The 12,707-nt window shown below is 42.6% G+C and overlaps 1 protein-coding gene across 1 annotated transcript in view; it reads left to right on the top strand.

Annotated features, from left to right (window-relative positions):
• Positions 1-10,926: 10,926 nt before the first annotated feature.
• Positions 10,927-12,707, top strand: part of LOC119160887 (cytochrome P450 3A5) — a 101,499-nt gene continuing 99,718 nt past the window's right edge. Inside the window, exon 1 of the mRNA XM_037413157.2 lies at positions 10,927-11,192. The gene's annotated coding sequence lies outside the window, so the exon portion shown is untranslated. The remainder of the gene's footprint in view (positions 11,193-12,707) is intronic.

Raw genomic sequence — 12,707 nt, 5'->3', positions numbered from 1 at the left:
GAGATGTTAACCAATATATTTACGACTTATGCGGGCACGGCGCGCCAGAGGCCAGCCGTTGCACCGGCCTTCGTCACTTGCCTGGCCCGTCCTGGGTGGGCCGTCGGCTGTGACACAGCCCCTAAGGCACCATTTGTTAAGGCTATTCCCCATCTTGCGAACAAAGCCTGGTGACTCCAGGGTAGTCGCATCATAAGGCTTTGTCTCCCCAAATGAGGCCTTAAATCCTAACTGCAAGCTCGCGCATGCGGGCATCCATTGCCTCATGACGTGGATTTATTTTACCATCGGGTAGTGGCCTGCTGAAAACACATGCTTTTCACCGGAGAAGGTTGGACAACGAACGTTTTTATGCTATCTGCATGTTCTATTGTGGCTTCTGAAGTATTCTTTGTTGTAGTATTACATCTGTGAATGTTATAAAAATTATTTGAAGGGCTGGTTATATTTTTCTCTATAGTATCAAATAATGAAACAAAGACGTACTCGTAGAACTTACTTAGCCTGAATATATAACCACCTAGAAATATAAAGGGAGTTGCCAGGTATACGGAAGAAATGACTTTTTTGGTTATTGCTGCCTTATACTTGACAACTCCTTATACCTGCAATATACCTGACAACTCAGGTCTGTCGTAGCTTCGATGGGCTTTATGAATAGAAATTTTGAAGAGTTCAACTGGTAGTGTGAAGAAAGTTTGATCTACCAAACGGAAACCAAATGAATGGAAAAAGAACTAAATGAAACACGTAGGCGACTGGCTGAATTGAAACAGTACATTCCCAGAAATAACCTAGAGCTGAAAGGCATCCCCTGCAATGAAACTGAGGTTATTGACGAAACAATGCAGAAGATAGCTAAATTCTTGATTATTGATATGTGGGAATGAATGTCCCAAAACCACCAAATGATTATGATATACACCGTAGTCGAGGGCTCCGGAAATTCCTACCACCCGGTGTACTTTAACGGGAACTCAAACCTGAGTACACGGGCCTAGAGCATTTTCGCCTCCACCAAAAATGCAGCCACCGCAGCCTGCAGGTCAGCAGCCGAATACCTTAGCCACTAGACCACAGCGGCGGGGCGGAAAAAAAGAAAAAAAAACGCACCAAAACAAAGGTTAATTATTATTATTATTATTATTATTATTATTATTATTATTATTATTATTATTATTATTATTATTATTATTAACGTTATGTAACGTGCCCAGCAACAACAATAGACTCTGTCTAGGCGCATGCAAAACTGAACAATAAAACACAAGGAGAGCTTAGAAAAAGCAATCACATAAAAAGAGCGAGAACGCACTGATGAAAAGAAATCAACGCAAAAGTGGAAGCAAGAACAGAAGACGAGAATCACAAAATGAGAACGAAAAAAAAATTACGGCATCTTTACAAAAGGAATCCTGATGGGATGCGAAACGGCAGCGTTGGGCGCGTTCGTGATTGACGTTTTACAGCAAAGACAGTTATGAGATCAGAACATAGGTAACGTGTGACGCCGTTGTTGTCCGCCACCACCGTCGGTGTACGTAACCAGTAGCACGAGAAAGAAGAAAAAAAACCGAGGAAATAAAATAACACTATGTAACCATCAGATTCAAACCGGGGTCCCCTGCATGCCAGCCCAGTATTTTACGACTGAGCTACGCGAGTGCTCGTACGTGATTTCCCAACTGACCTTAGGCAGGCTTGGTGTCCGGAAATGAAACGCGCTAATATGCGTAATAAAGTGTTTCAGAACGTCGAAGGAACAACTAGGATTCACAGAATGTGAATTGCGTAAAGAGTTGGTCATCCAATGATGCAACGCATTACAAAAACTTGTTCTTGTTCACCTATGAGTAACATCGCTTAAACTTCACTGTCACGAGTGAAAAACGCATCCAGTTGAACGTCAACTGCGCTGAACTTCCAACGCTCTGGTAAATAAACGGCTCGTATTCAAAACGAGAGCGCTACACGTAGCATTAAAAAAGTAGCGACCTATACAAGTTAGAAGTGATGTTTTCAACAACGGCTCACATAACGCACTAGTCGCCCTTCAGCTACGCATCATGGATAATCAGTAGGAAGGAGCTGAGATGGATAACATTAGACGTTCTCGAGAGTGGGGGGGGGGGGGGGGGGGAGTGCGGCCGCTCATACAAGGCCAATTCTGCGCCTGGGTTCATGAACTTACAGTAGTGAAGCAGCATACATATTGCCAGGTATGTATGGCTGTGGTCATGTGCCCACTTCTGACACGAGAAGAGGCAAGGTACGGCGTCACATGCGTCACATGCGTCACATGCGTCACATGCGTCACATGCGTCACATGCGTCACGGGCGCATGATTCATACAGGCTCGCGGTCACGTTTGGTGGTCGCGTAGCGTAGGTCAACTGTTTGAGAACGGTGATGCTATACCTGATATGCCTCGATCTTTCCATACGTCCGATACATATTGCGCGCAAAGGTCGCCACGCCTTCCAGCCGTCAATGGCGTTGAGGAAGTCTAAAGGAAAGGCGCTTACAGAAAACAATACTTTCGTGTGGCTTGGCAGTAAGAATAAGCAAAGCGTAATCCGTCGTATTATATTTAGCGGTGATAATTTTACGCAAGACTGCACGTATGAAATGCCATCCTTCAGTCTTAGCCAAACACCTTGTGCACCGACCGAAGTACATTGAAGGAGGGTGACTAACATGCATTTACGAATCCACAAAGTAGAAAAAAAATGCTAGCCAAAATTAGAACTCCAATAATTACAAATAACCCGAATAAAAACAAAAACTTAGAAGAGATAACAATGCCTTTATAACATACTCATGTAGGAGCACCAAACATACATTTAAAATGTCATCAACGCGTTATTGAAGTGTTTTGGTACAGCAGTGAACGGCTTCATTGATTCTGGACCACGTTTTTCTACCCCGAGCCGCTATAATTTAGGTCAAGGTAGACGCTCCCTCTTCAGCCAAGCACTATTAGAAAAGTAAATGTACAAAACAGAAATCTATGTACTAGTATGCCGAACCACAATAACAGCTGATCGTTGTTGCGCAAAGCTAGAGAACATGCTCTGAAGTTTCAATGAGGCTCAAGAATTTCCTCCTATGAAGCGGAAAGAACCGCTGCGTGCCGCGAAAGAAAGACTGCTTGTTGTCATAGCAGAAGATGATCCTTTCAATTGTATGTCTTCATTGGGTTTTGCTGTGGGCGTCATCGATCAGGGCGCGAAGAATGAGCCACGTGTTCTTGGTGCTCAGTGCCCCTTGGAAATGTTTGCAGAAGGATCGCCAGCTATGGCTCGCTAGCTGTTCAGCGTACTCGTGTAACGAAGTATTTTACAGCGAGAGCTCTTATGGGATCACAACTCGGGTCTCGCGCAGCGCCATAGTTGTCCGCTGCCGCCGGTGTCCGTAACCAAATCGCGCGAAATCAGAAAAAAAAAAACCTGGTACCAATGACACAGTGGGGGCTGAACCTGGGTTCGCTGGGTGCCAACACAGTATTGTATCATTGAGGTACGCCGGTGCTTGAGACTTTTTGGCAATTTTGCCTTAGGAAGGTTTGATGTCGGGAAAGCAATCGCAATATTACGAGTTATAAAGCATTTTCAAAGAGCGTAAAAACAAGCTGTCGTCGCACAATGCGAATAGCGTAATGACTGTGTCGTCCAGTGCTCGAACCCATTACAAAACTTCTTTTTGTTCAGCTATTAAATGTGGCACATACCGACTTCAGGCATAATTTATCATCGTTGTCAGCCATTGCATGAACGAATGGCACAAAAGTAGGCGCGCAATAGTTTAACGCATACCACGCTTCTAAGAAGAATGACGAAAAATAGCATATTGAATGCTGGCCTACTGCCCCAAAATTTTTAAAATTAATGACGTAGTGGGCATCAAGCAAGTGTACTTACAGCAATTACCTACTGAGTGTTTAGAAAAGGCTGTGAAAGGCCGCTCTTCTAGCTTTTGTTGTGAATGTACTGCGCCTACCGCGCAGGCTTGGCATTTTTTCTTAAATAGGAAAATCAAAACACGGTGACTTACGCAGTTAATTTCGCTCCTGTTTTCCCCTAGTTCGATAAATTAGCATCATTGAACGACTCAGCGGAAGTTCGCAGCTGCAACACTGAACTTGTTCGCAAACCGATTGAGAATATTATTTTTTTATCTTCAACACGCCTCACAGTTCTCCTGATTTCAATGTGTGGAAGGAACACTTAAGATCAGAGCGTTGTTTCGCGTTTAGTAAAGTACAACTTTAAAATCCCGAAAACACCATTTTTATGGCGACACCACGCTTATAAAGCGCAAAAACGCGCGAAAACAAAACGCGGGTGCAAACGCCACCTTGACAGTTCCACGCCAAACATCATGACGTCATAAATTTTGAAGGCGTCAGCTCGTTCTACGCAGCTTCTACTCAATAGAGACGAAGTACATGGTCGTCTTTGGGTCTCATACACGTAGCATACAAAGTTTCAGAAATTTCCAACAGGTCTATGTCGAGAAAATACAAAAAATACATATTGAAAATTTGACGCCAGACGTAGAAGTTTCAGCGCAAAATTTAAAAATGAAATTTCAATCTTGATTTTCTCCGCTAATAATGAGCCTATGAGACTGAAACATACGGCATTAGAGTTTTCAGAGAGGAACTTGTCAATCTGAACAAAGTCATCGCATTCTCTTTCGTGTCTCTTTAAGTTAAAACACGCCAGGCAGCACTGCTCTAACCAGAAGCACTGGTAACTTCATTAGGACGTGTATTTTCTTTTTCCTAAATATATTCTTTTTCAATTTCCATCGAGCGTTTTGCACTTTTATCTCAAAGAAGGAGACATTGGCTCATTGGGAGACTGGAAACAGTAGTTGATGTTATTGGATAAATATTCTCCAAATTAAGGAACATGACTACAGGGCTGATCTTACAAACTCGGCCACTTTATTGGCACTTTGTTACGTGGTATGCGTATGAAGCCCTTCGATACTGAACTTTCCCTATTCCGCACCCGTGCATACCCTACTGAGGATGAAGAAAGCTGAAGAAATTTATTCGTATAATCAAAGACCAATATTTTTGTGGTGGGTGTAGAAAAAGTTGAGGACGGATTCACACTATATAATAGTGCCAAGCCTGAAAAGAGCAGCGTAGCTATAGGCGCCTTTCTTACAATACTAACCAAGACTGGTATAAAAATAGAAATTAAAACCAGGACATGGCCCACTGAGCATATAGAGAAGCAGTTAAGCCTGACAAATCCCAGTTAAGCTAATAGGAAAGACATGATGAGGCCTTTTCTTTCTCTTTATCATTCTTTTTCACTGTCTCTCCTTCCAATTCTGCGAATCACGATCTATCTATTTTAGTTCCTTTTTTGTCTCTTTTTTTTCAGTGGTTTTTTCTCTCTCACCTTCCTTACTCTTTTTCTCTTTTTCCCTACCTTTTTCTCGTTAGCTGTCTCAACGCAGCGCAGTCAAAAGGCTCTTAGAAATGCTTGTTCTGCCAGTGTGCCTGGAGTGGTTGCGACGCTTACCGGCGCAACGTAGTTAACCCTGTTTAGAATCCCACCTCCGCCAGAAATTTATTTCGTTTTATTTATTTCTTCTCGTCCTCGTCTCTACTTGTCTTCGGGTCTTCTCTTTTTTTTTCTCCAGTGCGTTGCTAAGCGACGCATGTTGACGTCATTATTTGCCGAGGATTTTGTGCGCAACCCAAACGGCCCAACCACTGGTTTAACCGTTGAGCTGTTACAAGTAAAATCGATCGCATTTGAAAATTAACAGATACTAAGTGTTATTGCAAGCTGGTTCTAACCTACTGATCTTCGGAGAAGCAGTGCTATATACAACGGCACCAAGCGCTTGGTCCTTGTCACATCCTTCGTTCTGTTGTATATGTAGCGCTGTTCATCGGACGTTTAGGCTGCAAATAAAGTAACTTGAAAATTTCTGCAGTCTCTTCTAACCGAAATTTCTGCATTGAATTCGGCAGGCGTATTTATGGCGCACGACGACATTGTAAATTTGAGGCGGAAATGTTGTAGGCCCGTGTGCTCAGATTTGAGTGCACGTTAAAGAACCCTAGGTGTTCGGTATTTCCAAAGCCCTCCACTACGGCGTCTCTCATAATCATATGGTGGTTTTTGGACGTTGAACCCCACATGTGAATCAATCAACATTATAAATTTGTGATAGAGAGCTTGAAGGGTGCATCAGCTTTGCATTTAAAAAAAGTGCGACCGCGATAGCGCTATCAGGACTCCCTTGCAGTGCCTTCTCATTCGCTTGTTATGCTTTGCTTTCCGGTGAACATCACAACCACGCGCCATGAGGTATTATATGCCTGTGCACATAAAAGTGGTCGTGGTAAACTCTCTCAGATTGCCTTATACTGCCTTCACACTTACGAAGTACTCAAACGAGTCTACAAGAAATTACGCACGCTTAGTTATCTACACATTTTGTTGATGCTGTTACTCATATTGATGATGGCAAAAATATCTCTTCTCGCAGTTCGTATACTGTGCTATACTTGGCGTGATTGCACGCTTCTTCCGTACAATGTTACTTGGGTGAACGTCAATCATCGTTCTTCACGACGTAGTATATATTCTTTTTCAGTAGCAGCTGCACGCACTCGCGTAGCTTTCGGGCGGCTAAAATCCTTACCTGTTATATTTCAATTCATGATATCTTCCACTCACAGACAATCCCACCAATGCCAGCTCCAAAATTTCTGCGACACGGGCTCCTCATTGTGACCGCGTCAAAAGAAACACCACGGCGCACATGCATCTATTGTGAACTGCAATGCTCGATGTGTTAGAGATGTCACGTCGAAAAAATTTCAAATATTTCATCATTAGCAAACTCCTTCCTTTATTTAAATAGAGACACTGAATTGATTGTCTCCATAAAAGCGAATAGTACATGCTGAACGACGGGCAACTATATTGACTAAACGTGCTCTTTAGAGGTTGATGATGTTGATGAGTGGCTGGTGTGTTTAAAAAAATGACAGAGACTGAACTTCTGTAGCTAATAAATATTCTTTCAGATGTTAGAATTACGGACTTCACAGCTTTTTCTGCAGCATATTTCACAGTTGCACTAGGGAAAAGATTTATTATATAATTTGAATTATCAGAGAAAGGCATCCTCTCTGGTACAGCATTACATTATGCCGTATCTGCATAACTTTAAAGGCGATTGCTGAGGGGAAGAAACATAAATATAGAAAAATGCATCAGATAAATAAATATACATAGAAGAACCAAACCAAAGGTCGATCGTAGCAATGACGTGCCACAGGACATGACGGCGTTGTATGAACATGTGCCTATTTCAACCACTTTGTTTCGACCCTGAGTGATAAAAGTGGTTTTTCTTGATTATGCATCGGTTTTTGTTGAAACATGATCAGAGAAGAAAAACCGTTGGTTTTCACGCTTGATCCCGGCTTTGGTATGGGTCTAACTTTTGGTTGTGCTTTTCTTCGTCACCCTGGCTATGTATTCATAGTTTATAAAGTCAGTAATGAACTGCCAGACTACTTATGCTTCGCTAATATTGTCTGAAAATTTAAATTTCCTCTTGCATTTTGTTGCTCCTAATCTTCTTAAGCGTACAGGTTAAGCTCTCGCACTTTTGAACGCTGCAGGGCGTATGCAGTGCAACTGTAAGAATTCGCTAGCAAGCTACGAAGAGGAAGTCATGTGCTATTGTTCCCCTATGTCAATCAAAAGGCCTTCAATACTGTTCTTTTCTGCATGCTCCCCCTGAGAACTGAAACATTCTTTATTTTGCGTCTTGCTGGTGACCACTCTGTCTTCCATAACGTCCGTGGGTACCACCACACTTTTTTTTCCTACCGAAAGAGCTCTGCGTCGTTCAAGGAACTTGGCTGCTCGTCGCCGGCCACGCCACGTAAAGTCAGGTCGAAAACAGCTTACGCAGAATAGGGATATCGTATGCGCACGTGTAGGCTAGAAACATTGGCTTCCTGGTGATGCGGTAGTGCAGCACAACGACGGTGCATAGGCTATCTACACATGGGCTTCAGTGGCGCCTTATTGTTTTCCTTACCTGTATTAAAACTTTATAAACTGAACGAACCACGCTATGGTAGAAAAATTCAGTGTTTATTTATTTTGTTGGTTCTGGCAGCAATGTTCTACAATAAACAAAGCCTTTTTGGATAGCCGAATTTGGCGATGCCCTTGATGCAAACCCGTCTATAAACACGATGAACCAGCTTCGCGCGTGCCATAAACTACTGAACTTCATAGTGTCCCACTGTTTGTTGTTGCTTACCTCACCACGTGTTATGCTTAACTCCTTACTGCTCGAAAGAAGCTCGCCCAAAAGTAGTTGCGTAATGCTTGCATCTCTTTTCATTTTCACACTATTGCGTTAAGGGGCAATTGTGCCGATATTTTGGTGTGATTGCTTGTGCAGGTAATGGTATTTTTGGTTGTAAGCGAAAAATCATCTTGTCTGCAACCGAAAAATCGAGAAAGATGCAAATAAAACACATGTCAAAAATACTTTTCTTTGAGTGAGGATCGACCCGAGGTTGTTTGGGTGGCAAACAGCTTTTCTAAGCCATAGAGCCCTGCTGTAGCTTCAAACTGCTTTGATGATGATGATCAAAACTTTATTACTCCCAAAAGAGGGGACGCACCGAGAGGTCGGTTACGCTGCTTAGAGGACGTCAGCGGGGATTCCGTGGAGAGAAAGGAGTATATCAGTTTCATGTAGTGTAAGGCTGCTCAACGCATGTAATATCGCGTGGCAAAGACGTAGAGGTGCGCCAGGTATTAAAATACGTGAATGGCGCTACTAGGGCGTGTTTTAAAGGCCTACCAATTAGAAAGTAGTCAGACAGAATTAATCATCAGAAGCTGGAAAACCATCAACAAATGAGCAGCTGCGTGGGCTCTCTTGTTGCCTTAGAGAAGCGCATCGGTCCTTTGCTGATTCGCAAAAAAAAAAATTATGGCGTTGTGGGCACTTGAGAACTGTACTTGCTGTAGACATTCTGAGACAGTTTATAAAGGCCTATGTTACGCGCAGAGTAGTTTGTTTCCTTATGGCCTTATGGTTGAGGCATGCACAGAGAAACGAAGCCAGCCTAGCTCTTTAGAATGTGATGCGTATGGGGCCCATCACGATAATGCGTTCTGCTCTTCAAGGCGAAGCTTAAGCGTCCTTCAAGTTTTTCTTCTATAGTGCATATTTCAAGATTATGTCTGAAGCACCCGCATAAAAGTTCACTCAACTCGTTGCTCTCTTCAAACAGAATATACTGTTTTACTCGAAGACATAATACCACGAAATATTTTAAAACCACCAATAGGCAATGCTAAGACAAGAACAATGCACACGATAAGTTGTACATCTACTCAGGCGTTCGCCATAGCATGTATTTCACATTTTAACTTTAGTTTATCTATGTTTGCGAATACTTAATGACTATGGTCATAATCATCGCCTCCTAAAACCTAAAAGTCAGATGATGTCCGTTTTACAGTAAGGAAGCAGGAAAAGGGAGAGGGCGTACCTGGGCGTACCTGTGCGATTCAGTAGGCTTAGCTGAATGTTTGGAAATATAATTTATTGACTACTCCAGCAGATTGCATTACGCTATGCATCTGTGATACACTGTGCGACAGATGTTTTGATGCTTTGTTTCAGTGTTCTATCGTTTCTATAGGCGACGAAGTGTAGCGAGTGCCATTCAAAGGCACCAAGACCCCGTCAGCATAATAAGGAGAAATCATTCAACAGTCATGATTCCATGAAACATTCAATTTTTTATGCTGCTGAAGGAAGTCTCACAAATTTGTAAGTGCACCTTTCGTACCATAATTAGAATGTTAGCATTCCTATAAGTTCATTCATTTGTTAGTTATCGTTGCTTCATTCACTGACGGCATATACAAAATTGAATATTCACATACAACTGCGATTCTCAGTGAGCAGGCGTGTTCCTTTTGGTTCGAATGCTGGCTCTGATGGCAGCATTTGAACGACGAAATGTAAAACGCTCATACAATATGGAATTTAGTACATAACAAAATAAAACCAATGTTAGTCCTAATCCTCACTGTGTCATTCACTTGTAACCTTAACTGTTGCCATTAAATTTATCATTAAACCAACAAAATTGATTAAATTATTCTATAGGATGCTCGCGAAATTACTCACTTCCGGACTGGGTTAGATTTTACTTTTGGAGAACCGCTATAGTTCTTTTTAATCTTACAGACGGCGTACTCGAGAGCTTAAACATCCGAGCGTGATAAAATGAGAAACTTCGACCGTGTTTATGATTGTCAGAGCAGCAAACAATGTACAAATAACACGATATGTAGCCATTTGAAGGGCTGTGCCTCATGGTGTCAACGTGCTCTCTTGCAAAATGGTGCGCGAAATTCAAGTGTGGTTCTCAGTTGACAGTCAACAAGATAGCATGAGCGCAACCCTGGCTTGCTGAATGCATTCCTGAATAATATAAGCTCCGTTCGTGGGGCATTTTACAATGAACATGTCAGTCATGCTTCCATTTAATTAATACAGGGCAGACTCCGTCGCAATCTCTTATCAATATATATATATATATATATATATATATATATATATTTATTTTTGTGAAATTTGCACTTGCAGCAACGTTATAGGTTTCATTAGGGTTGCACTTTCGTTTATTTTGAAAGATTAAGGATTGAGGAATCATTTCAGAGAGTGCAGAATTCTTTTTAATAATGTACACCTACTTAAAACTGTAGAATGAGTTCTTTGTGCTGATGCGTGCCGTGGGCAAGGTGGCCCGCGAAAACAGTGCTGCAGCGTAGACGGAAATAAAAAAGAGGACCAGCGAGGGGGAAGTTAATCGGTCGGCACGCGCCACAAACAACGAAGGAGCGGAAAGACGACCAAGCCGTCGGCTTATTCTCGACTGTGCATCCGTCCTCTTTTCGTGCAGTAGTCAGCTGGTGGCTTGCATACGAGGTGGTTGGATAGTGGCGTCCGTTTTGTGGTGACTTGGACGAGCTAAGCCCCTGCACCAGCGACTGAAGGAGGCGTTGGCCGCCACTGGATCCCGCTGCTTCTTCCTACTTCGGCTGCCGTATACAACGAAGCGAGGGTGACCGTTTGTAGGTCGCCGCTAGCCAGCAGAGGTGAGGCACTGGTGGTTTCACAAGCGCGCTTGTTCTGTATACCGGCACTTGTCTAATGCCATGGGTAATGGTGCAGCTTTTATTGATATATTTACATGTGCCATTAACGCAATGTAACCACCATTTAGCGTACGACACTATCTCTCTTGGTGAAAGCATAAAGTGAACTCAGTCATGCAAGGTACTATAAATGTGTCATTACTGAGGAACCACACGAAAAAAATTACCGACTATCAACTGGCTAATTTTCATGCATTAAGTTAAGCACAAACGGGCGGTTACTAAACGCTGACGCGCAACGTGTTTCATTTATGTAGTTCAAACACTATGTGCTCGTTCATGTTTTGCGAGCGTAATATGACATACGTAGGCGTTAACGCGTAAAGTTATAGGACAGAGCACAGCTCAGCGTCGTCGGTTAACCTTACCTGAGTGCCCCGCCGCAGTTGTCTAGTGGCTAAGATACTCAGCTGCTGATTCACAGGTCGTGAGATTGAATCCCGGTGGCGGTGGCTGCATTTTCAGTTGAGCCTAAAATGCTGTAGGCCCGTGTGGTCTGATTTGAGTGCAGGTTAAAGACCCCCTGGTGGTCTAAATTTACAGAACCCTCCACTACGGCGTCTTTCATAATCATATGGTGGTTTTGGAACGTTGAACACCACATATAAGTCAACATCAAACAATCAACCATACCTGAGTGTCAGCTCTGCTGTTGACATCCACTTTACCCAGAGTCAAACAATCTTGATCGTCTACTATATTCCCGCAGTACGCAAACTGCAGAGCATGGCACCTGCTAATCATTTCGTTAATAGGCGCCATGTGTCCTCATAAACCAGAAACACTAAGGAAAGTGGCTCGTTTTAAATGGGGCAGAGCAAGAGGTCATTCACGGCGCTTCCAGATCTCTATCTAGGTGAATGTGCATGAAGCTCTATTTTTTAAGCTGTTACCTACGAAGTTTCTGTAATGCCACGACAGAATTACTGCATGGGGAGTTCCCATGCAAACTGAATAGGAAGGCCAACTTATTCCACAGAAACTTGTCGGGCTGGGTAATTATAGTTAAAAAGGCTCTCCAGCCACGCTTACTCTGTTCATTTTAAATGCATTTCAATATTAGAACATGAAAAAGGAATGAAGATTATGGTCATAATAACATATAGCATTATTAGCGCACAACCACAAGTATAGCACAATGTGTGAATAGCAAAAAAGAAAAAATCTATAATGCACAACAATAAAAAGTTTGTCACAACAACGACAAAAAAACCACGTCGGTCTGGCTTAGCTGTATTGATTGCCAAACGCTGAAGTCACGCGGTCTAGAAGTACACGTTACTTGATTAGTCGGTTCAATTTGAAGTACAATCTACAAAAGTACGGCAGTTTCTTCAAGGAAATTACGCGGAAATTGGTCAAGGGGAGCACGAACTCTAATTACACTGCTTATTTATCAAATGCTGCATCGAAGTTTGTAGGCATCGACATGCGCAGCAAACTAGACACACATCA

Source organism: Rhipicephalus microplus, chromosome X, assembly GCF_043290135.1.
Source record: "Rhipicephalus microplus isolate Deutch F79 chromosome X, USDA_Rmic, whole genome shotgun sequence".
NCBI lineage: Eukaryota > Metazoa > Arthropoda > Arachnida > Ixodida > Ixodidae > Rhipicephalus > Rhipicephalus microplus.
This window is presented reverse-complemented; position numbering and strand designations above follow the sequence as displayed.